We start from the raw sequence: 27696 nt of genomic DNA, 5'->3' as shown, positions 1-27696 counted from the left end.
TACTCGCTCAATCCTGTCGATTGCTAACTTGTGATAAGGTCTCCAAATAAATGCAGCATATTCCAGTTTGGAACCAACAAACGATGAGTATAGCAATTTCAAGGTATAGGGATCTGAAAAGTTGGTGCTATTACGCCTCACGAAACCTAAGGAAGCATACGCGCTTGAAATTACATAGTTAATATGGTTATTGAAAGAGAACGCGGAATCAAATATGACCCCTAAATCTTTAATCTCATCAAGGAAGTGAAGGGGAGTACCCGAGATCGTATATATCGTTGGTAAAACATTGCGAATTTTGGAAAATGTGACATGAAATCACTTTTTGAGATTGAGAGATAGACACGAATTACGGCACCAAATTGCTAATCTATCTAAGTCTTCTTGCAGACGCTGAGCGTCATAACTATTTTTAATACTGGAGAAAACTTTTAAGTCATCAGCGTAAAGTAAGAACTCCGATGACACAAAACAATTTCCTATATCATTGATGAATAAAATGAAAAGAAGATGACCTAAGATGCTCCTTTGGGGTACCCCAGAGGTGGCAGTAAAAGAGTTGGAAGATACACCCTGAATAGAGACCATGCAGCGTCTGTTACTTAGGTAGGAATACAACCACTTGAGAAATACAGAGTGAAAACCGAGGAAAGCGAGTTTACGTAGTAGCATATTGTGAGATACCTTGTCAAAAGCTTTAGAGAAGTAGGTATAAATGCAATCGACTTGATGGCTTGAAGAGAACGCATCAATGCAATATTCACTAAACAAGGCTAAGTTTGTGACGGTAGACCTTCCTACAACAAAGCCATGCTTGTTTGGTACTAACACATTTTTTGCGGCAAAATACCTTTTATCGTTAATAATTCCCTCGAAAAGTTTAGAAATGATAGATAGCTTAGATATTGGACTATAGTTAGAAGCATCATTCTTTTTACCATTTTTGAAAATTGGGGAAATATATGCAAGTTTCCAGTCATCTGCAAAGACACCAGAACTTAGAGATTAGTTAAACATGGCCAATAGTGGGGCTACAATAGCAGGACAATTTTTGAGGAGGGCGGTACTGAGACCATCGCGATCAGTCTGAGTAGAGTTTTTCAGACTATTGATACCGTTAATAACGTCGATTGTGGTAAGCCGTAGGTCACTGAAATTCAAGGCTGATTCATGGTCAGAATGACAAACATAGTTTGGTAAAACAACCTCATCAACTTTGAAGTTGGATTGAAAAAAATTGGCAAATAAGTTTACAATGTCTACGGGGGAGGTAGCAAGCTTATCGCCCAGGCAAACAGCAGCAGGCACCCCACCACTATTTTTTTTAGATTTGATAAAATGACAGAAATTTTTGGGATTAGACTTAATGTTTGATTCAACCCCAAGTATATATTTATTATACAGAAATTTGTTAAGGCAGTTAAACTTCTTAGATAGTTGGGTATAAAGTCCAAAATGGATTTGATCCTTGGAATTCAGGAATTTTTTGTGCCACTTAATTCGCTGATTCTTTAGCCTTTTCAGACCATGAGTATACCAGGGAAGTTTATAAGTCCTCATTTTAATAATTGTAATATTCTTTTAGAAAATACCCCAGATATGTGGCGTAAAAATAGTGTAACAACCATTAATATCCCGCCCAGAAAACAGAGCGTCCCAACAAGTGTTTAGGAAACAGGCATTCAGTTTTTGGAAGTCGCAGGACTGAAACTTAAAGGATATTTTGTTGTCTAATTTAAGCGCAACAAACTCGTAAAATTCGACCTTCAGACTCAACGGAACATGATGTCGATCAGCAGGTGAAATAGGAAAAGAACATTCGGATATTGTTGTATTGATATTTGTACTAACGAAGGCGAGATCAAGAATTATATTAAGCTTGTTAGTAAAACTATTAATTTGAATAAGATCAAGACTTAAGATATTGTCGTTACAATAAGATTCAGTCGCCGAAGTAATATTAGTTGGTATTAAATCAAGTCTAGAGTAGCTTCCACACCATGCTACATTGGGAAGATTGAAGTCGCCAAGAACGCATAGGTGATTTCCCGCTAACTTACTTTGCACAATATTAAAATGTTATCAGTATGTGCTTTATAAATATCAGACGTACTGCTAGGGGGTATATACGATACAATAATATATAACGATCCGTTGATGCATATACACATTTGATCCAGGATAGTATCAGGATTATTTAGTTTGATTTCAAAGGATCTCAAGCTACGATGCACAGCAATTAGAATACCGCCTCCCAAAGAACGGCCTGTTTTATCAGCATCCCGGTCCTTGCGAAAAACGTTGAATAATTTAGAGTCAAAAAATGCATAATCATAAAAGTCTGGATTAAGCCAGGTTTCGATTAAAACAAAAACATCAAAATCCAAGCTCGAACTAAAGGTACGGACTGTTGCTGCCTTAGAGCGCATACCACCCATATTTTGAAAATAAATATTTTAGTTCTTATGAACGTGATGGTCAGCTAATTGCTAAACCTCCTTGGTTACAGGAACTGATCTTCGACGATTGCGAAACGCTTTGACTCTAACGTCAGCCGGCCAAAGCGCTGGATTTAGAACGCTGTTCAAAAGGGAGGGCGGGACTCAAAGTTTAAAATGAATTTTCCTGAGCTTGTCAATTTCGGCATCCTTTTTGATCAAACGGAAACAAGCAATTTGACTGGCGTCAATTTTAACGTTATTAGCTACATAAGCAGTTATGAAATCAGCAGAGACTGACGACTTAAAGGATGAGAGATGGATCCATTTCGTCGCAGGTACTACCGCTAGTTCAGTATTGGAGTTCTCACAAATTATCACGCCAATGGTACCCATGCGGTTTTTCGGCCTGCCATTAGGAGCGGATTTTGGATTTAGAGATGCATCAGAAACATTATCAACCGCGGCAGACAAAGAATTGGACGATTGGCGAATATTAGTTGAAAGCGTAGTTTTCACCGTTGCAGACGGGTTATTCCCAGTATTAACCGGACTTTTAAAATTTTTCCGGTTATTGTGCTTGTTTTTACGTACATTAGTCCACTGTGCGGCACAGCTATTATTGACGCTAGCTTCGTCGCTATGAGGGTTAGATGCAGCTAATTCAGTAGAGTTCACAGGTAAAGCAACAGCTGAGACAGTCGCAGCAGAGATATTAACAGAGTCCGTGGCAGCGGCAACGACAGCATATGAAAGAGGCCAATAGGCGAGGTGAGCAACGATGGCGAGAAATTAGTTGATGTTTTATCAGTAGCATTGACATCTACAGAGGCGGTGGCATCAGTCGTGCCAAGAGAATTTGTATACCTCTGGCCATTTGCTGAAATAATCCATAACCACCAGTACGTATTTGTTTCCGCGGTTCCTAGTAGGAAATGGTCCTGCGACTTCCATGGCGATCCTTTAAAACGGTGCACCTGAAATATACTGCTTCATCTGGCGACGACCTCGTGTTTTGGGCCCTTTCGCTCTGTTGCAAACCTCGCATTTGAAAATCCACCCGGTGACCGACTGACGGCAGCCAACCCAATAGAACCTCTGCTTAATTTTCTCGAGCGTCTTCGTGATTCCAAGATGACCTCCACTTGGACCATTATGCAGCTCGCTGAGCACGTCAGGAATCCTCTTTCTGGGAACAACTATCAGCTTCTTCTTGCATTTACCATGCTCACTCTCCATACTCGATGAAGGCAACCGGATATCAATTCTAAACTGTTCCATTGTGCCCAATATGACTTCGCAATGGGACTCTCTGCTGACATCTCTTCTCTGTTTGGTCTTTGGTTTCGTTCGAGCCCTTTCATAACATGTGACAGGTCTGTATCTTCTAGCTGACATTTTCTTAGTTATTTCTTTTCCCATTCATCCGTACACGTTCTAGTCATTAGCTGGAAATCTATAATGTCTTTTTGGCCTCGGCCTTTGAACAGTGCTTGCATTCCAAACTCCATGGTCTTTGTGACATTGCATCGACATTTCCATGTGTACTACCTTTCGATGCTCAATGGAAAAGTCATAGCTTTGTAGTCACTCGATCCACCATGCCAATTGTCCTTCCGGATTACGGAACTGCAGAAGCCATTTTAACGCTGCGTGATCTGTCCTGACACGGAATCGCTGGCCGTAGAGGTATTTGTGAAAATGTTTAATGCACTCTACCAATGCCAACAGCTCTCTCCGCGTAACTCAGTAGTTCCTCTCTGGTTTTCCAATCAAACGGCTGTAATATGCAACTACCTTCTCCTGTCCATCGACCAGTTGTGATAGAATGCCTCCTATAGCATATCCACTCGCATCTGTATCTAGAATAAATGTTGCTCCTGGAATCGGATATGCTAACATTGGGGCAGTGCACAACCGCTCCTTGAATGTTTGGAAAGCCACTTCTTGCTCCTTCTTCCATTCAAAAGCTTTATTTTTTCTTGTAAGCTCAGGGAGGCTGTGGGCTACGCTGGAAAAATTTGGTACAAATCGGCGGTAATATGTGCACCGCCCAAGGAAACTTCTCAATTCATGTAGGTTCTGTGGTCTTGGCCAATCCTTTACAGCCTCTATCTTTTCGTTCGCAGTGCAGATGCCCTCTGCCGTTACCTTGTGACCCAAATAATTTACTTCATTTTAAACAGCGCACACTTTTTGGCACTTAACTTCAGGCCAGCGCTAGCTATTCTCTGGAAAACTTCCTCTAAGTTTTTAAGATGTTCATCAAAGTTCTTGCCCAATACGATGATGCCGTCTAGGTACACCAAGCATGTTTTCCAATGTAGTCCTTTCAATACCTGATCCATGAGTCTCTCGAAAGTATCTGGTGCATTACATAGTCCAAAGGGCATTACTGTAAATTTCCAAAGACCATCTCCGACGTTGAAGGCTGTTTTCTCTTTGTCTTCCTCCTTCACCCCCACTTGCCAGTAGCCGCTTTTCAAGTGCAGTGTGGAAAACCATTTCGTACCAGAGAGCGAGTCCAGAGTGTCGACAATTCTTGGCAATGGGTATTCCTTTTTCGTAACGGCATTCAACTTCCGGTAGTCCACGCAAAATCTCATCTTTCCGTCCTTCTTCTTTATAAGTACTACCGGTGAGCTCCAGGGACTAGTTGATGGCTCGATGACGCCGCTGTCGCTCATTTCTTGTATAATTTGACTCACAACTTCCCGATTCGCCAGTGGAACACTACGTGGAGCTTAATGTATCGGCCTCGTGTCTCCACTGTCAATTTGATGTTTCGCAGCATTGGTTCGGCCTGGTTTGGAACCATCCTGGTCAAATATGTGTGCGTACTTTAGGAGCAGTTGCTTCGCCTTTCTCTGATAATCTTGATCTAGCCCTGCCGCCCATGCCGTGATGTCATTTGAAAGATCAGTGTTGCTAGTTGAAACGTGTTCGTGGAGCTGTTCACAGTTAATAACTACTTCAGCCTCTTGGCATCTTCCCAATATAGCTCCTTTTGTCAGTTTGAGTGGTGATTTGAACTCATTGAGTACTCTTACTGGAATACGTCCATCTTGTTTTGTCATAGCCAGGGTTTTTTCTACAAGTATGTTCAGTGTTGATGTGTTTGCTGCTTCGACAACCCACAATTTGTTTATCCCACAATCTCCATCAACCTTTGCCCAGATGACTGCTTCTGATTTTGGTGGTATTTGCTAAATCTCTTCCACCAGCACTCGTTTACTGCTGCCTCTCTCGTAGCCGAAATTAAGTGGCACATCCATGTTCTTATATCTCATCGTCTTGCTTTGCATGTCGATCTTGATACCTTGGTCGATTAAGAAGTCCACTCCAATTATGATTTCATCAACAATCTGTGCCACTATAAAATTGTGTACTACCGTGACGTTCCCAATTGCGACTTCACATAATACTGCTCCTAGAACCGTGGTGTCTTCTCCAGTGGCTGTACGCAATCTTGTTCCATGCAATGGTCTTATTTTCTTGTTTACTAAATCCGCTCGAATGATGGAATGAGATGCACCCTTATCTACAGTCAGTAAAAGTTCCTTTCCATCGACATGTCCCCCGACAGTAAGATTGTTTGACCTTCTTCCAACTTGTGAGATAGAGTTTATGGGGCCTTCAATTGAGGGAGCCAGCTGTCGCCCCTTGCGGCTGACTCACTTTAGGTTAACGATTGAGAGGACTTGGAGATTTGCTCATCTCCTTCACCTCTGCGTATGCGGCCACCCAAATTGCTGGAGCTATCGGGACCGGTGATGCAATGTCGTACAATATGACCTGGGTTGCCGCACTTGAAACATTTAATAACTCCGACATTTTTCTGTTGTGATCCCTTCAGTGCTTCCAAAATTGTGTCTACCCAATCTGGTCTTTCCACTTCCACACGATAAGCTTTGTATGCTGGTTTTTTCAATAGTGAGGCAGTTTCCTGAGTCAATGCATGTGATACCGTTTTTGCAAATGTTGGCTTTGGGTTTGCGTATGTGGCTCGCTTCGTTTCGACGTCCCGTATGCCATTTATAAAGCTCTGTATTTTTACCCTTTCGGTGTATTCCACGTGTGCGTCGGCATTCGCCAAATGCGCAACCTTTCGACATCTGACGCAAACTTCTGCAAAGTCTCATTAGCTTTTGGTAGCGGTTTTGCAACTCTATTTGTTGTAGTTGAGATGCCATATATGTCTTCTGATCTTCCGGTTGAGATGACATTTGCGACGACATTGATGTTACTGTGGATTTTTGTGCAAATATTGCAGCCAATATCGTAATTGTCTGCGATGTTTCATTTTTCTCTTAAATTTTTGTTGTCTCCTCGCCATCAAGAGGAAAGACATACTCTTCCACGTTAATTCCTTCTGCTTCCATTGCCTCTCGTAGTCGTGCCTGAAGCTCCAGTTTAATGCCGCTTGTATTCAATCCACGGCTCTCCAACTCCTTCTGCATTTGCTGGATCTCCAATTCACTGAACTTTGCCGTGTCCAAGTTGTATTCAAAATCTTCGGAATTTATTCAACAATTCCTTTTCTGACACCAGTTGTAACGAATTTACTGCAAATCCTCTTATTTGCAACCTTCTGCTAAGTTCGAATCTCTAAACTGTTGAATAAATAACTCCAATATTTAATAATGCAAAATGGCCTTTATTAAAGTACTTCACAATAAATAACTCTACTTTTTCCCGACAGATAGCGTGCTTAATCGAAACTGATTTCAGCGCCCCTACTGTTCATGCTTTTTATACCCTTTGATTTCCTCGTTGCGCCTTCTAGGCGCTTCTGTTCTAGAATCTACTAATTGGTTATCTGCTATAATTATAACTACAGATGTACGTGTATAGCTCTCATATGCGCGTGTGATTGTGAGCGACACTTCCAACATTATAATTGCATATCTCAGATAAGATATCTGCATGTGTTTGTGCGTTGATTTTCTGCTGCGTGTACGTAAATATGTGTAGTCATAATGATTGAAATATTGATGTGACTTGAATCACTGCTTAGCATCGGCTTAGAGATGATAGAATCCCTTAATGCTGCTAATATTCGTTCAATATGTTTGTACGATATGGGTATCAAATGAAAGGTGCTAATGAGTATTTTAAAAGCGAGTGGGCCTTAGTTTTATACGTGGACGCCTTTTCGAGATATCGCCATAAAGGTGGACCATGGGTGACTCTAGAATGCGTTTGTACGATATGGGTATCAAATGAAAGGTGTTAATGATTATTTAAAAGAGAGTGGGCTTTAGTTCTATAGGTGGACACCTTTTTGAGATAACGCCATAAAAGAGGACCAGAGGTGACTCTATAATGCGTTTGTACGACATGGGTATCAAATTAAAGGTATTAATGGGGGTTTTAAAAGGGAGTAGCTCTTAGTTCTATAGGTGGCCGCCTTTTCGAGATATCGCCATAAAGGTGGACCAGGGGTGACTGTAGAATGTGTTCGTACGATATGGGTATCAAATGAAGGGTTTTAATAATGTAACGAATGTTAGCAGCACTGAGCGATGCTATCGTCTCTAAGCCAATGCTAAGCAGTGACGTGAATGCACATCAATAATTCAATCATTATGTATTTACATAAACGAAACAATAACTGCATCTACATATATGTACCATGTACGTATACGAGCAGCGGAGAGACAATGCACTAACACATGCATATATCTGAGAAGTTTGAGAGCTACTGGACTAGTAGATTCTGGAAGCGCCTAAAAGATGTATAAAATTGTGTAATTTTAGTTATAGCTGAGAAGTTTGAGAGCTCATGGACAATACTAGTAGATTCTAGAAAAACGCGAATGAGGAAACCAAAGAGTATAAAAGGCGACCGATGTATAGGCGCTGTAATTCAGTTTGATTTGAGTTTCGATTAAGACGATATCTAGCGAGCAATAGCAGTATTATCAGTTTGGTTATTAAGCTATTCGTTGCACAGTTTGAGTGTTATTGTGAAGTATTTTAATAAAGGCCATTTTTCCATTATTCAATATTGGAGTTATTTATTCAACAGTTTAGCGATACGAACCTAGCAATAGGGCAAATAAGAGGATTTGCAACAAATTCGTTACAATAAGTATTTTAAAAGGCAGTTCTATAGGTGGACGCCTTGTCGGGATATCGCCATAAAGGTGGACCAGTGGTGACTCTAAAATGCGTTTGTACGATATGGGTATCAAATGAAAGGTGTTAATGATTATTTAAAAGGGAGTAACCCTTAGTTCTATAGGTGGACGCCTTTTGGAGATATCGCCATAAAGGTGGACCAGGGTGTCTCTAGAGTGTGTTTGTACGATAAGGGTATCAAATGAAAGGTGTTAATGAGTATTTTAAAAGGGAGTGGGCCTTAGTTCTATAGGTGGACACCTTTTCGAGATATCGCCATAAAGGTGGACCAGGGGTAACTCTAGAATGCGTTTGTACGATATGGGTATCAAATGAAAGGTGTTAATGATTATTCAAAAGGAAGTGGGTATTAGATCTATAGGTGGGCGCCTTTTTGAGATATCGCCATAAAGGTGGACCAGGGGTGACTCTATAATGTGTTTGTACGATATGCGTATCAAACTAAAGGTACTAATGAAGGTTTTGAAATGGAGTGGCCCTTAGTTGTATATGTGAAGACGTCAATAAACCAATCCAATCAACATATTTCATCCCTTTTTGCGTATTTGGTAAGGAATTATGACATTTTTTTCATTTTTCGAAATTTTCGATATCGAAAAAGTGGGCGTGGTCATAGTCGGATTTCGCCCATTTTTAACACCAAGATAAGGTGAGTTCAGATAAGTACGTGAACTAAGTTTAGTAAAGATATACCGATTTTGCTCAAGTTATCGTGTTAACGGCCGAGCGGAAGGTTAGACGGTCGACTGTGTATAAAAACTGGGTGTGGTTTCAACCGATTTCGCCCATTTTCGCAGAAAACTGTTATCGTCATAGAAGCTTTGCCTTAACAAATTTCATGAGGATTGGTAAATTTTTGTTCGATTTATGGCATTAAAAGTATTCTAGGCAAATTAAATGAAAAAGGGCGGAGCCATGCCATTCTCTATTATTCTTGTATTTTGTTGCACTATATCATTACGGGAGTTGAATGTTGACATAATTTACTTACATACTGTAAAAATATTGAATTTTTTCTTAAAATCTGACTTTAAAAAAAAAAATTTTTTAAAGTGGGCGTGTTATTCATCCGATTGTGCTAATTTTTATTAAGCACACATATAGTAATGGGGGTAATGTTCCTGCCAAATTGCATCATGATATCTTCAACGAATGCCAAATTACAGCTTGCAAAACTTTGAAATTACCTTCTTTTAAAAGTGGGCGGTGCCACGCTCGTTGTCCAACATTTTACTAATTTTCGATTCCGCGTCTTAAGTTCAACCCACCTACCAAGTTTCATCGCTTTATCCGACTTTGGTAATGAATTATCGCACTTTTTCGATTTTTCGAAATTTTCGATATCGAAAAAGTGGGCGTGGTTATAGTCCGATATCATTCATTTTAAATAGCGATCTGCGATGAGCGCCCAGGAACCTACCTACCAAATTTCATCAAGATATCTAAAAATTTACTCAAGTTATCGTGTTAAAGGACAGACGGACGGACGGACGGACATGGCTCAATCAAATTTTTTTTCGATACTGATAATTTTGATATATTAAATTCTATATCTATTTCGATTCCTTTATACCTGTACAACCAACCGTTATCCAATCAATGTTAATACTCTGTGAGCTCTGCTCAACTGAGTATAACAAAGTCGCTTTTGCTGTCCCATATCCCTTTGAATGCTTAAACCTTTAAAACTACGCAACGGATTTTCATGCGCTTTTTTTTAATAGATAGAGTGATTGAAGTTTGTAGATTGTATAATAACATCCATTAAATAGTGGAGAAATACTCTTATTTTTGAAGTTTCTAATGTGATGTATATATGTACATATGTATATAAGAGGAAGTGGTGTTAAATAAATGAATAAATGTAAGGCGCGATAACCTCCGAAGAGATCTAAGGCCGAGCTTCTCTTCCAATTTGCGTCGTGCTCCTCTTGATTTTCCCTACAAATTGGCCGGACGGGGCCTACATGTTTTATGCCGACTCCGAACGGCATCTGCAAGGCAGATGAGTTTTCACTGAGAGCTTTTCATGGCAGAAATACACTCAGAGCGCTTGCCAAACACTGCCGAGGGGCGACCCCGCTTAGAAATATTTTCTTCTAATTGAAAAACCTTATTTCTAAAATTTTGATATTGCTTTGCCCGGGGTGCGAACACAGGCCATACGGTGTGGTAGGCGGAGCACGCTACCATCACACCACGGTGGCCACCTAGGTGTTAGTTTCATTATTTATAACTCAAGAACGGATAAACAGATTTGGCTGAAAATTGGTGGAGGAGTAGCTTAGAAACAGGAGACAGACATACGATACTTTTTATCCCATTCTGGATAGGGTCTTGAGATCAAAACGTGGACCTGGGTAATACTGGGATATGTTTGTACAACGTGGGCATCAAATGGAAGCTGTTTATGAGTACTTTGATACGGGGTATTTTTCGTACCCGTGGGTGACTAGGGTCTCGATATTGAGGCCAAAACGTGGACCCGGATGCCCCTAGAAAGTGTTTATACAAGAAGGATAACAAATGAAAGCTTTTGATGAGTGCTTTAGTACAGGGTAATTTTCATATCTATTTGTGACTAGGGTCTTGAGATAAAGGCCAAAACGTGGATCAGGGTAACACTAGGATGTTTTTTTACATTATGGGTATCAAATTGAAGCTGTTGATGTGTGCTTTAGTACAGAGTAATTTATACCGCTGGGTGACTAGGGTCGCGAGATGTAGGCCAAAACGTGGACCTGGATACCCCTAGAATTTGTGTGTAATATGGATATCAAACGAAAGCTGTTGCTCAGAGCTTTAAAGTAATTTTCATTGTGATATTCGATTTAGTCGCATCAACCTGGCAAAACTGATAAATATGCATGCGAAGCCGAAAAAAAGCATGAATTCATAATACCCACATACCTATTTACATACGTCCTATTCGATTTGCCTGAAATTTGGTATATAAATTTGCCTATATTAGTATTTACGATCCTTTTTTCGGGGAAGTAGGCCAGAGACGGGCTGGGAATGAGATTAGGACTAGGATAGGGACTGAGATCCGGAGTGGGACTGGAACTCGGAATGTGACTGGAACAAAAAACATACCACCCTCTGGGACTGGCAATAAGGGATGAAAAAGAATGAGAAAAACTTGAGAGAAGAGAAAAGAGGGAAGGATAAGGAGACTGAGAAAGAGATATAGTGAGACGAAAATAGAGATAGATGAAGCGAAAAAGACGGAGGGAGGAGTGAATAAAATGATTAAGAAGAAGTGAAGAGGGGAGGGCAGAGTTAAAGAGAAAAATCTTATTAAAATGTATGCAGATAGACCAAATTTAGGGCAGAAAAACGTCTGACGGGTCTGCTAGTATGTATATATATGCATGTGAGAATTTCATAAAACCGCAAATAAATATGAAGACTAAACATTTTATTTATCTTCTTATTAGCTTCGAATTGTTGGTTTTGTGTTCTGACTGCAAGAAAAAAAGAGCTTAGAAGTTCGTCAGTGATGGAGAGTATCGAGCTCAGATTTTAAATGGAGGGATTCCAAATTTTTAAAGGGTCCATATTTCTAAAGTATATAAGTGTGGGCGAAATATAAAAATTCTATTTTATCCACAAACTATACTTCACCTGCTTAACGTATAAAAAGCATACCATTACAAAGATATTTCTTTATTAATTTTCATAATGTTTGCGACAGTAGATGTTCAAGGCTTTAAAGCATACGATAATAGATTTATTGTAAAGGAAATAGCTGTGGTCCTCAACAATGAAGAATTCCATTGTTTCCACATAAAAGCTCCATTTGAATTTTCGGATCTGAGTAAGGAAAATCAACGACAAGCTAATTGGTTAATGTTACCCTATCATAATTTATTATGGTGCTATGGAAGCGATAGTTTTAAATCTGTAAAAAACTATTTGATGTCGACATTGAAGAATATAAAAGTTTATGTTAAGGGGCGGCAAAAAAGTGTATGGATAGCAGAGTTCCTCCAAAAGCCGGTGTTTAACATTGAAGAGTACAGGATATGATGGAATGAATCTCTCTAGATTATATAGTTTACACCCAGATGTTGTGCGTTGTCAATATCATTTTCATACTGATTGCAATGTGAAAATCATCCAACGACAAATTCGTTGTGCTTTAAAATGAGCATATAGTTTGTTCAAATACATATCGGGTAGTAATTTAAATTTATAATGAAATAAAATAGAATTAGAAATCTTAAATTTAGTGTTTTTATTTTAAAAGGGTAAGAATTGGATGAAGAAGAAAAAAAAAGTATATAAATACATTGTTTTCTAATATCAACCTCATTTTAAATTGACGTAAACAAAGGGATATACCACAATGAATTATAAATTTTATATCTCATTATTATTATTATTATTTGTTTTCAAAACTACCTACGGAGCACCATTTTGGGGAAACCTAGATAACAATGCGCTTACGATAAACCAAAACTCGAAAAGTATTCAATTTAATTTAAAATTACCGAATAGTAATGATATTTATCAATCAATATTTCATTATTATTACTAAAACAAAGTGAGCCTCTTTTACCTAATGACGAGGAAGAAATTGAAGTGTTGTCAACGATACCATTATTTTCACCATCCACAACAATCGCACCATCGTCTAAAGGTGATTTTTCAACGGAAAGGAAGCCTATGAGAACTTTTACTATAGATGAAAATATAGAGGCATTTCGTAGAGAGCTCATTGAAAAGGAATCTGATATTGGAGGAATCATTGAGGCAAAACAAGCATTTTATCGACATTTTAAATTGGAATATGATAATTTTGATGTACCAATTCGTTGTGCTTATGATAGTAGATACGTGGAAAAATGTTGAGCATCAAGTGCTTTGAATATCGTGAAATTGAAACTGAACGAATTCTTAGTAATGGTGATATTGAAAAGATTCTAGCCCAGGATATTTCATTTAAAAGACCATATATAGAAATAATTGATGTGAAAAACTATAGACAAACATATAATATGATCATTGTATAATGTGACACACACATGTATATATAAAAATAAAAAATAAAAACCAATATGAAATTAGCTAATTTAATAAAAATTTTACTTATTTGTCTGTTTCACTTAAGTTATGGAACAAGTTATCCATATAATCAATTTATGAATCAAGAACAAAATATAGACAGCTTTAGAAATTTTGAAAATAGTAAAAAGACTAGGTTTGAATTTCAATCACTTCATTACGTTTAAAAATAAATGTAACAATTCAATTGTTTGATCAGAGTTTTCCTGAGCTCAAACCATCATTATTAAAAACAACAGCAACAACAACAAAAACGCAGAGCCCTGGGGGACCTTTAAGACCAACTATCCGCGATCAAAGGAGTGAGTCACATGGTGTGAAAAAAGTGAATACACCATTCTAGAGGCTATTGACAATTTTAAAAAATTACTAGTTGAAAAGGAAAAGAGAATAGGAGGCATTCTTGAAAGCCCAGAAGTTTTTTATAGACATTTCAATTTAGTTTACGATAATTGTGAAATACGAATTAACTGCTCTTATTACAGCAATTATATGCAGCGTATTTTAAATATCTATTGCTTTGAATTTCCGGAAGACAATACGGAGACATTACATAATCGAGAAGCATTATATGAGCATACTTCGTACGATATAAATCCAACAACAATTCATGTTGATCGTTATTATCAAAAATTGCATATGAAGGTTCAGTAATCACAAACATGTCATCGACGTCGTCGTCAGCAGCAGTAGACATATTTAATTTTCTGAAACAATTTAAACATATTTTACCTGAAGAGCAGAGGAAAAGACTTTTCAAAATTCATTCAAAAATTGAGTATAGAGATAAATTAAGTAAAATAAAAATTCATTTCGGTGAACACTATGAAAACTGTGTTTGGTCGAATTCTAATAGCACAGATGGCCGAGACACTTGCAATTGCTCACACCTAAAGCATTTGGATGAGGAAACCTACAAATTATGAACACTTACACAAAATATTTATAAATCAGCTCTAAGCAATATGCATGATAAGCGAATTGTACGAGAAAATTATATTGATACTTATGCTTATGGTAATAAACAATTTATATGTTATATAATTTATTTTTATTAAACAAAAATTTTAAACATAATTGATCACATATTACTGTGTTGTATTTTTCTTTTTGCTCATAATTGTAATGTACTGGTGACTTCAGATAATTAATCAGTTCAATCGGTGGCTGTAAATTTTCAAAACTATCAAAATATTCTTTTTAGTTTTTCTTAATACTTTCATGGTCTTAGCAAGATTTGCTAATACAGTCATATGATTATTTGACATGATTTTAAACGAGCGATCAAAAAAATCTGTTATCTGTCACTGTAACCTTTAATAATGTTACCGGTAATTTCTTTGTACATATTTGTTGTGACGATCTCTTCTAACAAACCCCTTCCTCACTCTTTTAAAATAAAAACACTAATGTTAAGATTTCTGATTCTATTTTATTTCATTATAAATTTAAATTACTACCCGATATGTATTTGAACAAAATATATGCTGATTTTAAAGCACAACGAATTTGTCGTTGGATGATTTTCACATTACAATCAGTATGAAAATGATATTGACAACGAACAACATCTGGGTGTAAAATATATAATCTAGAGAGATTCATTCCATCACATCCTGTACTCTTCAATGTTAAACACCGGCTTTTGGAGGAACTCTGCTATCCATACACTTTTTTGTCGCCCCTTAACATAAACTTTTATGTTCTTCAATGTTGACATCAAATAGTTTTTTACAGATTTAAAACTATCGCTTCCATAGGACCATAATAAATTATGGTGGTGCAACATTTACCAATTAGCTTGTCGTTGATTTTCCTTACTTAAATCTATTATCGTATGCTTTAAAGCCTTGAATATCTACTGTCGCAAACATTATGAAAATTAATAAAGAAATATCTTTGTAATGGTAGGCTTTTTATACATTAAGCACAGACAGGTGAAGTATAGTTGGGGATAAAATAGAATTTTTATATTTCGCCCACACTTATATACTTTAGAAATATGGACCCTTTAAAAATTTGGAGTCCCCCCATTTAAAATCTGAGCTCGATATTCTCCTGAACTGATGAACTCCTAAGCTCTTTTTTTCTTGCAGTCAAAACACAAAACAAACAATTCGAAGCTTTTTCTCATAGATCAGCTAGAACGTATGCGCCTAAATGCAGGTACACAAACCACGAACTTACAAACTAATAAGAAGATAAACAAAATGTTAATCTTCATATCTATTTGCGGTTTTATGAAATTCTCACATGCATATATATACAAATGCACATGCATATATATTAGGGCGGGTCGATTTAAAAATCGCTCATTGCTCTGTGAAAATCGTATTCTAGGGATCAAAATAAGAAACTTTACCGAATGAACCATACCTCTAAAACGAATTCTGATGCCGCCCCCCCCCCCCTTTTGGGTCGAACTTTTGGGTAGGGGCAATTTCAATTCTACCTGCTGTGTCTTGTGGTGGCTTAAAAAAAACAACACAAGCAATTTTACGATCTTCAATTGTGTCACAGTGATACCTTCATTTTTTAAAACGTTTGAATAAAAAACCCACACAACTATGTTTACGACATGCAAATGCATCACAGTGATGCCTTGGTTTAAAAAGGGGGTTGTAAAAACGCTAATTTCTAATAATTTTTTTTAATTTCTTTTCTATTACTAAGTTAAATTAATTTTTTCATTTACATATGTTCTTACTAAATAAATTTCTAAAGAGAAAAATAAACTCCAAAAAGAAAAAACATAGGCATTTCAAAGTGGGATTTTTCAAAATTTGCCCCTACGACCCAAAGGGGGGGACATCAGAACTCGTTTTAGAGGTATGGTTCCTTCGGCAAAGTTTCTTATTTTGATCCCTAGAATATGATTTTAACAGAGCAATGGGCGATTTTTTTGCCTCCTCACAAATCGACCCGGCTAATATATATATATATATATATATATATATGTTTCAATGTTGATCAGTTAAGGTTTCTTATCAGCATTTTTTGATTTTTTCTCTTGTACAAACATTCCCAAGCGTAGGTATTAATTCCATTATTTTTTACAAATCTCTTATCATCTAAAAACTTAACGTTGCCTTATTTATTTCTTGTGTATGCAATTCATGATATCTTGATCTAAAAATATACATTGAGTCAAAGTGCAATTTCTTTTCGAATAAACATCTTCTAAAATCACTTGTAGAAGTTACACACTTTTTTATTCCCTTAATTTTTTTAGATTCATTTATATCGTTATCAACTTTAAATGAAAACATTTTTGGTCTTAAACCTATAAATTCTTTTATTAACTTCCCATTACATTCATCCTTCATCATACCCAATCTAATAAAATGCTAAACGAGCCCAAATGGAAAATCATGAGTTCGTTATTAAGATAACCTTTAGTTAATTAGTTAATTATGAAATTCTCACATGCATATATATAAATATATATATGGAGCAGCATCAGCATGTGCACACAAACTTACAATCAAACAAATATATGTGACGGCATGTTCAATATTCAATTTGTTGGGGTTGGTGGTTAGGGGGTCGGGCGGTACTAGAGGTGTCAAACTGCTACTTTTTGTAGAGGAGAAAAAAGAGGGGGTGGGGGGATTGAGGAACAGTCGCTCGATTAGAAATCTATGGGACTCTTTAAAACGGCCCGGGTGAAGTCTAGGTATCATTAGAAATATGAGGGAACATTTAAAAACTTGCGGCCCTATAAAAATGTAGGGCCCCCATTTAACGATCCACTCCTGAACGGCAAAGCTCTGCTAAAAGCAAAAAGCTCTAAGTTTTTTCTTATACATCGGCCAGAACAGAAACAAAAAGCTCTAAGCTTAAGAACGTGCGCGCCTAAAAGTAGGCAACAAAATTGTTTTGCGGTATATATATGTGTGCCAGTGTGTATATACTTTTCCTTTCTCATTTTTCCTTTCTCCATTTGAGTTGGAATCTCCATTTACATACTACTTTAGTGATTACACTATGCGACCAACTCAAATTGTTTTATGGGCATTGGACCAAACAAATTTTTTTGAGGAGATTGAGGCTTAAGTATAAAAAGTACTATCTCCGTTTTCCTAAGTTAGCCTCCAAAAAATAGATATCGGCTTTCACAGTTCGAAATTCTACATTTCGAAATTTTATTTTTTTGTTAACGCGTTCAGCAAATTAAAAAAGTAAAATGTGGACGTGGTCCGCTCTTTTCCCTTATTTGAAGGGCTGAATTCTTTTTTGAGAAATTTAGTATAACAGCTGTTATAGGAGGTGAAAGGTCAGAACTTCGAAAATATGAAAAACCTGATATTTCCGAATTTTCGCTACACATATCAAAAATATCAGTACTGCTGTGAATTTGGTTCAACGGCCTTTGTTTTAATATGCATATCTTTAAAGAAAAATTTAGCAAAACCCCTGTTTAGGCGAAAAAATGCGTTTTTTTTTACCAAAAATGTATTTTAACCAGCACATTTTCTAGCTGGTAAAACTATTGAATATTAAATAAATCATAAACTTGCATTAAATGTGCTATTTTCAAATCAAAGCACTCCGCTTATTTTACACCTTCTACTAAAATTCTGAATAAATAACTCAAATATTCAATAATACAAAATGGTCTTTATTAGACTACTTTAAAAGTACTTCACAATAACACTTATACTTCGCAACCAATACGTGCTCAAATCAAACTGATTGCTGCTTACTCAGCTTTCACTTCTTTTATACTCTCTGCTTTCTCTTTCGCTTACTTCTATGCGTTTCTTCTTCTAGAATTTACTATTTAGTTACCAGATACATATAGGCATGTGAATTTGTAGTTTATAGTCTCTGGCATAACCATATGCGTTTGTATATATGGGCATTACTCTGCTGATGATTGCCTACTTTTTTGAGTATCTCAGATTTATGCTTGTGTTCGTGCGTATCTCTCTGCTGCATGAATGTACATATATGTAGACATAATGATGGATTTGTTTATGTAACTACAAATGACTGCTTAAGCCCCCATTAGTGATACTTAGCATAGACTTGACTTGACTTGGCGTAAACTTGGCAACTTAGCCACGATTATACTCCACTTGGCGCATAAAATCTGGCATCATAATCAGCGTTGAAATTTATTTTTAAATAAATGTCAATTTGTATGACAAAATGTCAAAATGAAATGGAAACAAACAAATGGTATCTCAAAATGTAAACGTCACTTAGAACTTACATAGAAAATCAAAATTCAACAGACTTCTAAGTCAAGTTAAGTTTTGAGTAATCAGTAACATGCAATGTTCATTTAACAGAACTGTAAGTGACAGTTCGCAAGCCAAGTCAAGTCTATGCTAAGTATCAGTAATGGAGCCTTTAGTATCGGCTTAAAGATGATAGTATCTTAGTGTTGCTAATATTCGTCACAATATTTATTTATAGACAAATGTCCTTAATAGCAGCTCCTACTCTCTGGCCCAGTCTCGATAAGAATAGCTGAGGTAGAACCCATCTGCCAAGCTCTCCGTCAGTTGGAGTAGAAACCTCCTACTGAATATAAAACTAAACACGAAAATAAATGGAAACCTTCAGGTCGCGCTTCTGATCAGTGGTAGAAGCCCACTGACTCGTATGCTTACCTTCTAGCTTCTCATTCTACATGCGAATCTGTCGCCCTTATATGGTGGACAGTTATTTCCTAAAAACAACAAAAAATTATGTAGGGCTGCGCACAGGCAGTCAGTAATTTTACAATAACAATTATAACAAGTAAGGTAGGCTAAGTTCGGGTGTAACCGAACATTACATACTCAGCTGAGAGCTTTGGAGACAAAATAAGGGAAACTCACCAAGTAGGAAAATGAACCTAGGGTAACCCTGTGTTTGCGGGGGGAATGTGGCTCCCGTGTAGAGGGGCGCGATCGCACGCAAATAAAAGAAATAAAAAAGAAGAGTTAGTACCGAGTAGATAACAATATTTATTCACTTTATCAACAATGGAAAATGCAATATTAGATATACGAGATAGAATAATTTATTCATATTACAAATGACCAAACTCCAATTTACGAACGTGATTTACTTGCTGAGAGTAAGGAAATGAAAAAGTTATGAAATTAATTCACTGCACAATTCGCAATGCACTTGGCAAGTTAATACGTACGATAATTACTAATGCGAATATTAATTGAAATGACAATCTCAAATTCGCACTATTAATTAAAATGACACTTTCAAATTACTCGGGCAAAATTATTAAACGGAAAATGTGGAAAAGATTTGGCTCTATACTACTCACCTGGGGCTAGCTGCTGGCTCGTGAACGTTCCAAAATAGAAGGAAAAAGCCAAGACCGCGAACAAGTCCGCGGCACCTGCCGATAGCTAACTTTCTTTGAGTTTTTCTCCTTCAAAGTTAGCTCTCGGGTGGTGTTAGCCGTTACCGGTAATAATAATAAAATAACTAATGTGCGTGTTAGGGTGGTCCGAAATATTTAGGCTGGTGGCCTAAACATGCCGGCCCCCTTGCGGGAAGCAACTTGAAACTCGGTGAGTACGCCAGCAACCTTCCCAAGGCGGGATAAACTAAATAAATTTAAAAAATATGATATGTATGTATAGTTGGATGGTAAGTGCGATCTCCGTTGGACATCCGTGCTTTCAATACTGCAGCCTCGCTGAACTTTGGATAAAAGAGAAAAGCGTTAGTGTTCAATGTACGTGGGGTTGCTTGGTTTTGATGCACCTGGTTAATTGGATGTAGATTTTTGTGATTGGCATACAATTCTATAGTATATTAACCTAGATGTAGTTGTGAGCGCGATGCCAGAACGCTATTGCTGTAAAGCTCCAGATATTACCAGCCCGAATATGGTGGCTTGGGTCAGCAGCCCGCCTACGTTCGACGGTGGTGTGCCGCTAACCATTAGGCTGGCGTAGACATCGGCACCCAGTGTGAGCCGGACAGGTGTAGACAGGTGGAATGCTGGATCAGCCAGCTTCATAAATTGGAATGGCGTGGCTACCGATGGATCCAGAGTTGCTGTCGGACTAAGCCGTGAATATCGTGCCACCACTGTTGCCTGGGTCGTCACTGCTCCCGTTACCCCGTATTTCCCTCGCAGAACAAGCGTGCACTTCACGTGATAGGACGTGCCGGTACGCTCCAACCCGAGGTCCGTTACGAGGTTTGCATCGATGATGGAATTCGGAGCGCACGGAGCGATGAGGTCGCGTACTGCGTGGAGCTTCCCTCCTGCTGTTATCCGAACGACCGTCGTTGGAGCTATGGCTACAAATGCGCGGATAATGGTTGTTGCTACAGGCGCCTCCCGGAGGCGTCCCGTTCTGAAGCCGGCTGGGGTTGTTGTTTGGCGCGCGAGAGTGGTTGTGGTACCCTCCTTGCATGGTTGATACGGGGCCGCTCTGCCAGTGGAGCGTCGGGTCGAGCGGAACGGACGCGGCTCCGCGCCGCCCCGGCGCCTACAGGCATTGTGGTGCGATGGGCGGAAAGGACGTGTCTCCGCGCCATCCCCGTGTTCCATGTGTCTCTGATTGCTTTTCTGCTTCTCATACTGAAGAAGTGGTCGGAAGAATCGTGCTTCTCCACTGGTCGTTGGGGCGATGGCTAAGGCTGCGGCACTTCGGGCGATCTCCTCCATCTCTCCCTCCTCATCTGCTACTTGTTGTGCCCATGATCGGGTGTCCTCCGTGATATGAATAGAGAGCACTTCGTCGGCGCTTGCTTCCTCGTCGTGCTCGTCGTGGTAGGTAGGGCGTGGCGGCGGTTGCTCATCCTCTATATGCAGCGTAGTGTGGTGTGGCTCCCGGCATCGGTGGCAACGGTCGCGGCTGGGGCATATTTCCAGCCGATGGAACGGTGATAAACAATTGGGGCAATGCCGGTGTATGAGGACGGCCCGGAGGCGTTCTTCTGCCGACATCCCCCTGTACAGCGGGCATAGTCGTATGCCGTGATTCTTATGGCACAACCGGCAGGAGACCGTGAAGGAGTCAACGCGTTGCTCCGTCTTGTTGTGTTTGACTGAGAAGCCCGTCATTCTGGAACGGGAATTTGTTATTACTTGTTTTGACTCCAGGGAGTTGGGTGGCATATGAGCACGTACTGGGAACTTATTGGCTGAGATTGTGGTTGGCGTACTCGAGATAAGGGATACATGTGGAGTGCATAATCTTATTAGGTTATTCTGCCGACACAATGACGTGTAGTGGTTGGACGCACTATGAGGTTTAGTAAACTTTCATTGTGATAAGCTTAAACTTATCTTTAATTTTGAAAATCTTTTCATCAGAATGAAATTTCTGATGTTGAAACAATCAATAGTAAAATTAAGAATTATTAAATATAGACTTAGGACAAACTATATTTTTTTGGTGTTTGCCTAAAGCAGGCAATACGCGGTAATATACGGTATATCACGGTAAACCAATGTGTTGTCACGGCTCCTTGTAATTGCCCTACAAAAATTTGGTCACAAAACTTACCTACGCCCATGCACATGTGACTATGATTATAACCTATGACCGTAAAATGACTAGTCAAATGACGTGGAATGACGAGAGCGTTTTGCAGGGTGATAGCTGGTGAATGAGATTGTCCCTTAAGCGACGTCGTGCAGATAAAATGTGCGACAGATGTCTGGGAACACTCTTTGTACTGATTCGGGCCATGTTGTGTGAGAATCACAAATTGTGGTGTGTTTGTTGATTTCAACACAACCCTGGTGGGAATAGCCTACACCCTACATCGAGTGTGGCATTTTGTAGAGCTGTCAGCTGATAACTCTTCCACTCATTGGAGTGAGACAGCTGTGCGGTGCTGCCAATTTGGCAGCGTAATGAGACATAATGGTCATGTCATGCAATTATTTAGGAACAGTTCGCGTCTGAGTCCTGACGCGACATAAAATTTTCTAAAAAGTTTAATTTTTCCCTTGTTTGTAGTATCGAAACCATATATGACACCACTTTATTCTGGCTTGGATTTCAAGCTGAAAGGACTGACAAAACTTTATCGGAACTTCAATACGCAAAGACAATTTCTATCATGAAAGCGAGACCACTATTGAGTGTGACATGTTTTTGTTTATGTTTTACATTTTAATTTTGCCCTAACCTTTTTAACAGGGAAAACAATGCAAATTAACCGCGAAAATTATTTCGGTCTCGAGTGGCTCCCCTTTTTTTCACAAGAAGGTTGATTTTGATTGTGTTTTTATGCACCAAATTGTCAGACTATAACAAAATTTTCATTTGTCGGAAAAAGGTAAAGCTGTTCGAGTACTAACACTCGAGTTTGTTGGATCCCGCGGATCCGACTTGTGATCCCATGGCGTCGCGCGCAATGTGTTTACGGCGTAAGAAAGACAAAAGCAAATGTCATCGAGTGGCAACCTTGATTCGTTCATTCTAAATGTCATTCATTCATGGAAATGAGTATAGAGACATTTTGAATGAATTTTCACTATGAAGAAAACTTGTGCTGGGTAAGTATACTAGTATCGTTCCCTTTTGATACTTTTATAAATTTTCCTAATTTTTTATTCTTTTATTTCATTTCAGGTATTCTTTTATTTCATTACAGGTACACAGCTACAAATAGGGTGGTTCGCTGGCACAATGCAAGCGATTGCGTGGGTTAAACGCAGGCATGCTTAACCAACGAACCGATATCATTTCGTTACGATAATCAACGTTAATAAACGAAACAAAGTCATTTCGTTTCATTTATTAACGTTAAGAACGTAAAATAACGTTAATTTTACGTTTAACCAACGAACCGATATCATTTCGTTACGATAATTAACGTTAATAAGCGAAACAAAGTCATTTCGTTTCGTTTATTAACGTTAATAACGTAAAATTAGGCATGCTTAACCAACGAACCGATATCATTTCGTTACGATAATTAACGTTAATAAGCGAAACAAAGTCATTTCGTTTCATTTATTAACGTTAAGAACGTAAAATAACGTTAATTTTACGTTATTAACGTTAATAAACGAAACGAAATGACTTTGTTTCGCTTATTAACGTTAATTATCGTAACGAAATGATATCGGTTCGTTGGTTAAGCATGCCTAATTTTACGTTATTAACGTTAATAAACGAAACGAAATGACTTTGTTTCGCTTATTAACGTTAATTATCGTAACGAAATGATATCGGTTCGTTGGTTAAGCATGCCTGGTTAAACGTCAAAGTAAATAAAAATTCATCAGAAGAAATTTTATTTTGGTAAATTTTCTTCATTTTTTAATGGATTTTGTGGCAAATTTTGAAGGAAAAAACCAATAAATTTTAATTATTTTCTGTAAACTAAAAAAAAAAAATTGCAAAAATTTCGCCACAAAAAGAGAAAAAACCAAATAGCCTTTGCGGCGTTGTTTCAGAAAGAACGTCGGAGCAAAAGTTTATGTTTATTCGGGGAATTTCAAAATTTCTAGCAACAAAGGCATCTTTTGTACGTTGCGTGAATATAACTCATTGCTGTGCGCCTTTGCGAAAGGAAAGAACAATATCCAAACGGTCCGAACACATTTTGCGACAGAGCGTAAACCCACGTTGCTCAACCCTCTTACGACCTGGATATTTGAGACGGCATTCTTCAGTTATGGTAAACACAGAGTCAGCAGTGACATATCTGGACCTCCCAGACAAGTCGGGAAGCGACAAAAAACATTACAAAACTTTATTATTAAGTAATGGAATACGATTTTTACTCATTTCGGACCCAACACCTGTTCCACATTGCGGATTAACCTCTTCATCATCATCATCTTCTTACGACTCCGCCGGCGATTCAGTTGCTGAAGAAAGTAGTAGCACTAGTAGCGAAGAAGAGGAATCGATGAGCACTTCCACAACGGGCAATGGTGGAAGCGCTTCGGATTTAGAGTCAGAAGAAGGTGACGAAAAACTGGCAGCATGTGCATTATTATCATTGGTGGTAGCGTGCCGTCGCTGTAGTGGGCGTTGTCCTGGGGTTGCTCCTGCTAGAACGCCTGCAAAAGGTATTACTCTCGCTGCTGCCTACACCACAGAAGAAACAAAACATAAACCAGTTGCCGGCTACACACAAATGCCGGTGGCAGAAAATTATTATGGTGAAGGCAACTTTTGTTTTGAGTATTTATTTTATAATATCTATAATTGGTGGCGGGTTGTGTAACGGCTGAAGTACAATGGTGGTGGTGCTGCTGTGGTTGAGGTGAAGCCGTAACATTTTTTTCGCCAATTGCTTTGTACTTCACTACGATCCTTTCTTGTGAGTACTCTATCTATTGCGGTGTTTAATGTTCGTAATAATAACTTTGTTTTTATTATTTTCGAGTTGTGTACAGCAAATAAACATAATTACGGAATGAAACATTCAAAAAGAAAAATTATTCACAAAGGGAATGGCGCAAAACAGCCCATATAATCACATTTATCATTTAGAAGGTACTATATTCGGACAAAAGCTTTGCGTAATCATGTAAGTGTATATGTAGACATATATATTTGTGAGTATGTAAACTATTTAGGTATTTAATTGACAATTGCTTAACCCAAGTGTGCATCTAGTTCCTCATAAAACAATTGATCTAAGGGCTTGTCACCCATAATACGAAAAACAGATGATCCAAACACTTGAGGCTTATAGAACATCATGCAGGCAAACGAAGCAAAAGTTGTGCAAATCGACTTTCGTCACCAGGATTCTCAGTGCGACAGTGTTCATCGAGGCAAGCATAAACTTGTTCTCTACATACTTCAATGTCTTTACGCCCCTTTAATCCACGTATATCCGGATTGAATAGAATTATTGCTTTCAAGCAAGATAATTCGGAACGATTTATATTAAGTCGTTTCATTTTCACGCTTTACTTAGCAACTCCTGCTTTTATTGCATGGCTATTACGATGATATGAAAAACTATGGTTAAGAAACAATTGTTGTGGTTGGCGTATAGGAGGGCGACGTCCAAAAGATGTATCATGACCTGATGTTGCATAATCAGCATCCAAAGAATCAATACTCCACCATGCTACATTTGCAATTAGTAACTCATTCCAGCCTGCCTTGAGCAACAAAACCTGATCATCACGTTGTAATTCAGCGAAATGTGGCATTTTATAGCATATACAATCATTTGATAAAGTTGTTTATTAACCATTTGACAAAGATGTGATACCGCACCTTTATAGTCCGGTTGAACCATAGAATTCGGGCCAACACGTAGGAATGGTATAACATTGTCTCCACTAAGTTGTTCACTTTTTTGCTCAGCTTCAATTATACGTTCAATTGTTAACTCACGCACTGTGCTAGTGGGATTGAAAACATCAGTGGGGCGTGCATTCTGTGAATGTGTGCCACGTTGTCGCTCCTCCTGAACTGCTTCACGCTTCATGCCGCATGCAAGATATTTCTGATAGCGACAATATTGACACCGATTTCGTTGCCTTTTATCAATGATACAATTTCTATCTCCTCTACGAGCATAAATCCTTTCGTACGGTACGTTGGAAAACCCCTTTGCATCTTTCGCAACTATAAACACCATAATGTTTACTACTTGCTCTATCACCACAAATAAAGTACAGAGGTTTTAAACCACTTAATGTATGATTTGGAGGATATTGTTGTTGTTGTAATTGTTGAGTGCTTGTATTATCTTTGCTACTTGTACTGGACGGAGTGTTTTACGGTTGTATGGTTGCAGGTGTGTACTGGTTGTGATTTTGTAATAAAGCTTTTGTTAATTTTGTTGAAGATTGCCGCGACCGGCGTTGAAGTTTTGATGGCTTTGGTGTGTTGTCGTTATATTTGGGTTCATAAGTAGATTGCATTTGAGAAATAAGCTCGGATTTGACATGCAAAACTGTTTCAACAGCGCTTTCTCTTTTTCTCTGTGTTCATTTATAATACTTTGCAGATATTCATCGCTAATACCTAGATCTGTATCTGATGCCTGCGTCCATGTATTTAACATCATTGGCCGTTCATAGAAATACTCAAGTTCATTAGATTTAGCTGAATGTATAATAGTTCGGGCTGACGAAGGAATAACATTCGGTTTATCTTGATTATGGCTTGTATTTGTACTCTGACGATTTGATTGTATGTGCATTGCGTTGGGATCAATTTTTATTCCAAATACACACCTCATAAAAAAAAAACTCCACACACAAATTGATTGCTTCTTATGTATGTAGCGCACTCCGTTCGAAACGATCAGTTGTGTTAATATATATAAATGGTCTCACTTTGATGGGGTTAATAAGAATACTGAATACTATTTTCTAACTACAGCGTCACGTGCACACCGCTTGAATTGCCCACCTTTACTAAGTGCAAAAGTTGTTTGCCTATAGCGTTAATATTTTTAGAATTGTTGTTAATTTCCTGAGCAGCAGGAACACCAAGAATGGTGTTGCGAAAAAGTATATATGTATATACCACGAAATCAACGTAGGTTATAATTCTGTTTACAATACAATTCCCAGAGGCAGGCTGTTGGAACAATACAAATACTCATATTCACATTGATCTAATCAGCATGTTTAGGCCACAGGCCTAAATATATCTCCCCCCCTCGTAACATAATTTTCTTCGTTTACTACCACCCACATATGCTTGTGATTACTAATACACACAGCCATGTGTGAGCGGTAGTACGCATGTATCTTAGATTTTTACCGCTGTGAGCCCGCGGTATAGCAACTTTGTTGCCGGGAAACCCAACGAAGGAGCTGTATCTCGGGTTCATCGGCTCATGTCGCAAAGAGGCTCGTCCTCTTTTGATCCAGCAGCCAGCAAAGGTACACGTAATCACACGTCCACGTAAGTGCAAATTTTCATAATTATTATTACATATATCATTTTCCACAACATTTGTTAAACCCTTTCTTAACACTTGTTGTATTTATATAAATAAAAGCACACTGTGAATTCCTTTTTATTAATCCGAAATCTTTTTGGTGTTTTTATTTTTCTTCCCTTTTTTTCGCCTAACTAATCTTTAACAAATACGTGGGTGCGCGCCGTTGCCACCACGC

General features: G+C 38.2%; 1 protein-coding gene and 1 pseudogene across 3 annotated transcripts in view; one reads left to right on the top strand and one right to left on the bottom strand.

The window, feature by feature from the left end:
* The window catches only part of Cad96Ca (tyrosine kinase receptor Cad96Ca), a 2297709-nt gene that overhangs the window by 2139251 nt on the left and 130762 nt on the right, over positions 1 to 27696 (top strand). The gene's annotated exons all lie outside the window — the stretch shown is intronic.
* Positions 25199 to 26768, bottom strand: LOC137238747 (protein ultraspiracle-like; annotated as a pseudogene).

The sequence above is a fragment of the Eurosta solidaginis genome, chromosome 1 (assembly GCF_040869045.1).
Source record: "Eurosta solidaginis isolate ZX-2024a chromosome 1, ASM4086904v1, whole genome shotgun sequence".
Classification (NCBI taxonomy): domain Eukaryota; kingdom Metazoa; phylum Arthropoda; class Insecta; order Diptera; family Tephritidae; genus Eurosta; species Eurosta solidaginis.
Note: the sequence above shows the minus strand (reverse complement) of the source record. Positions and strands in the feature narration are given on the sequence as shown.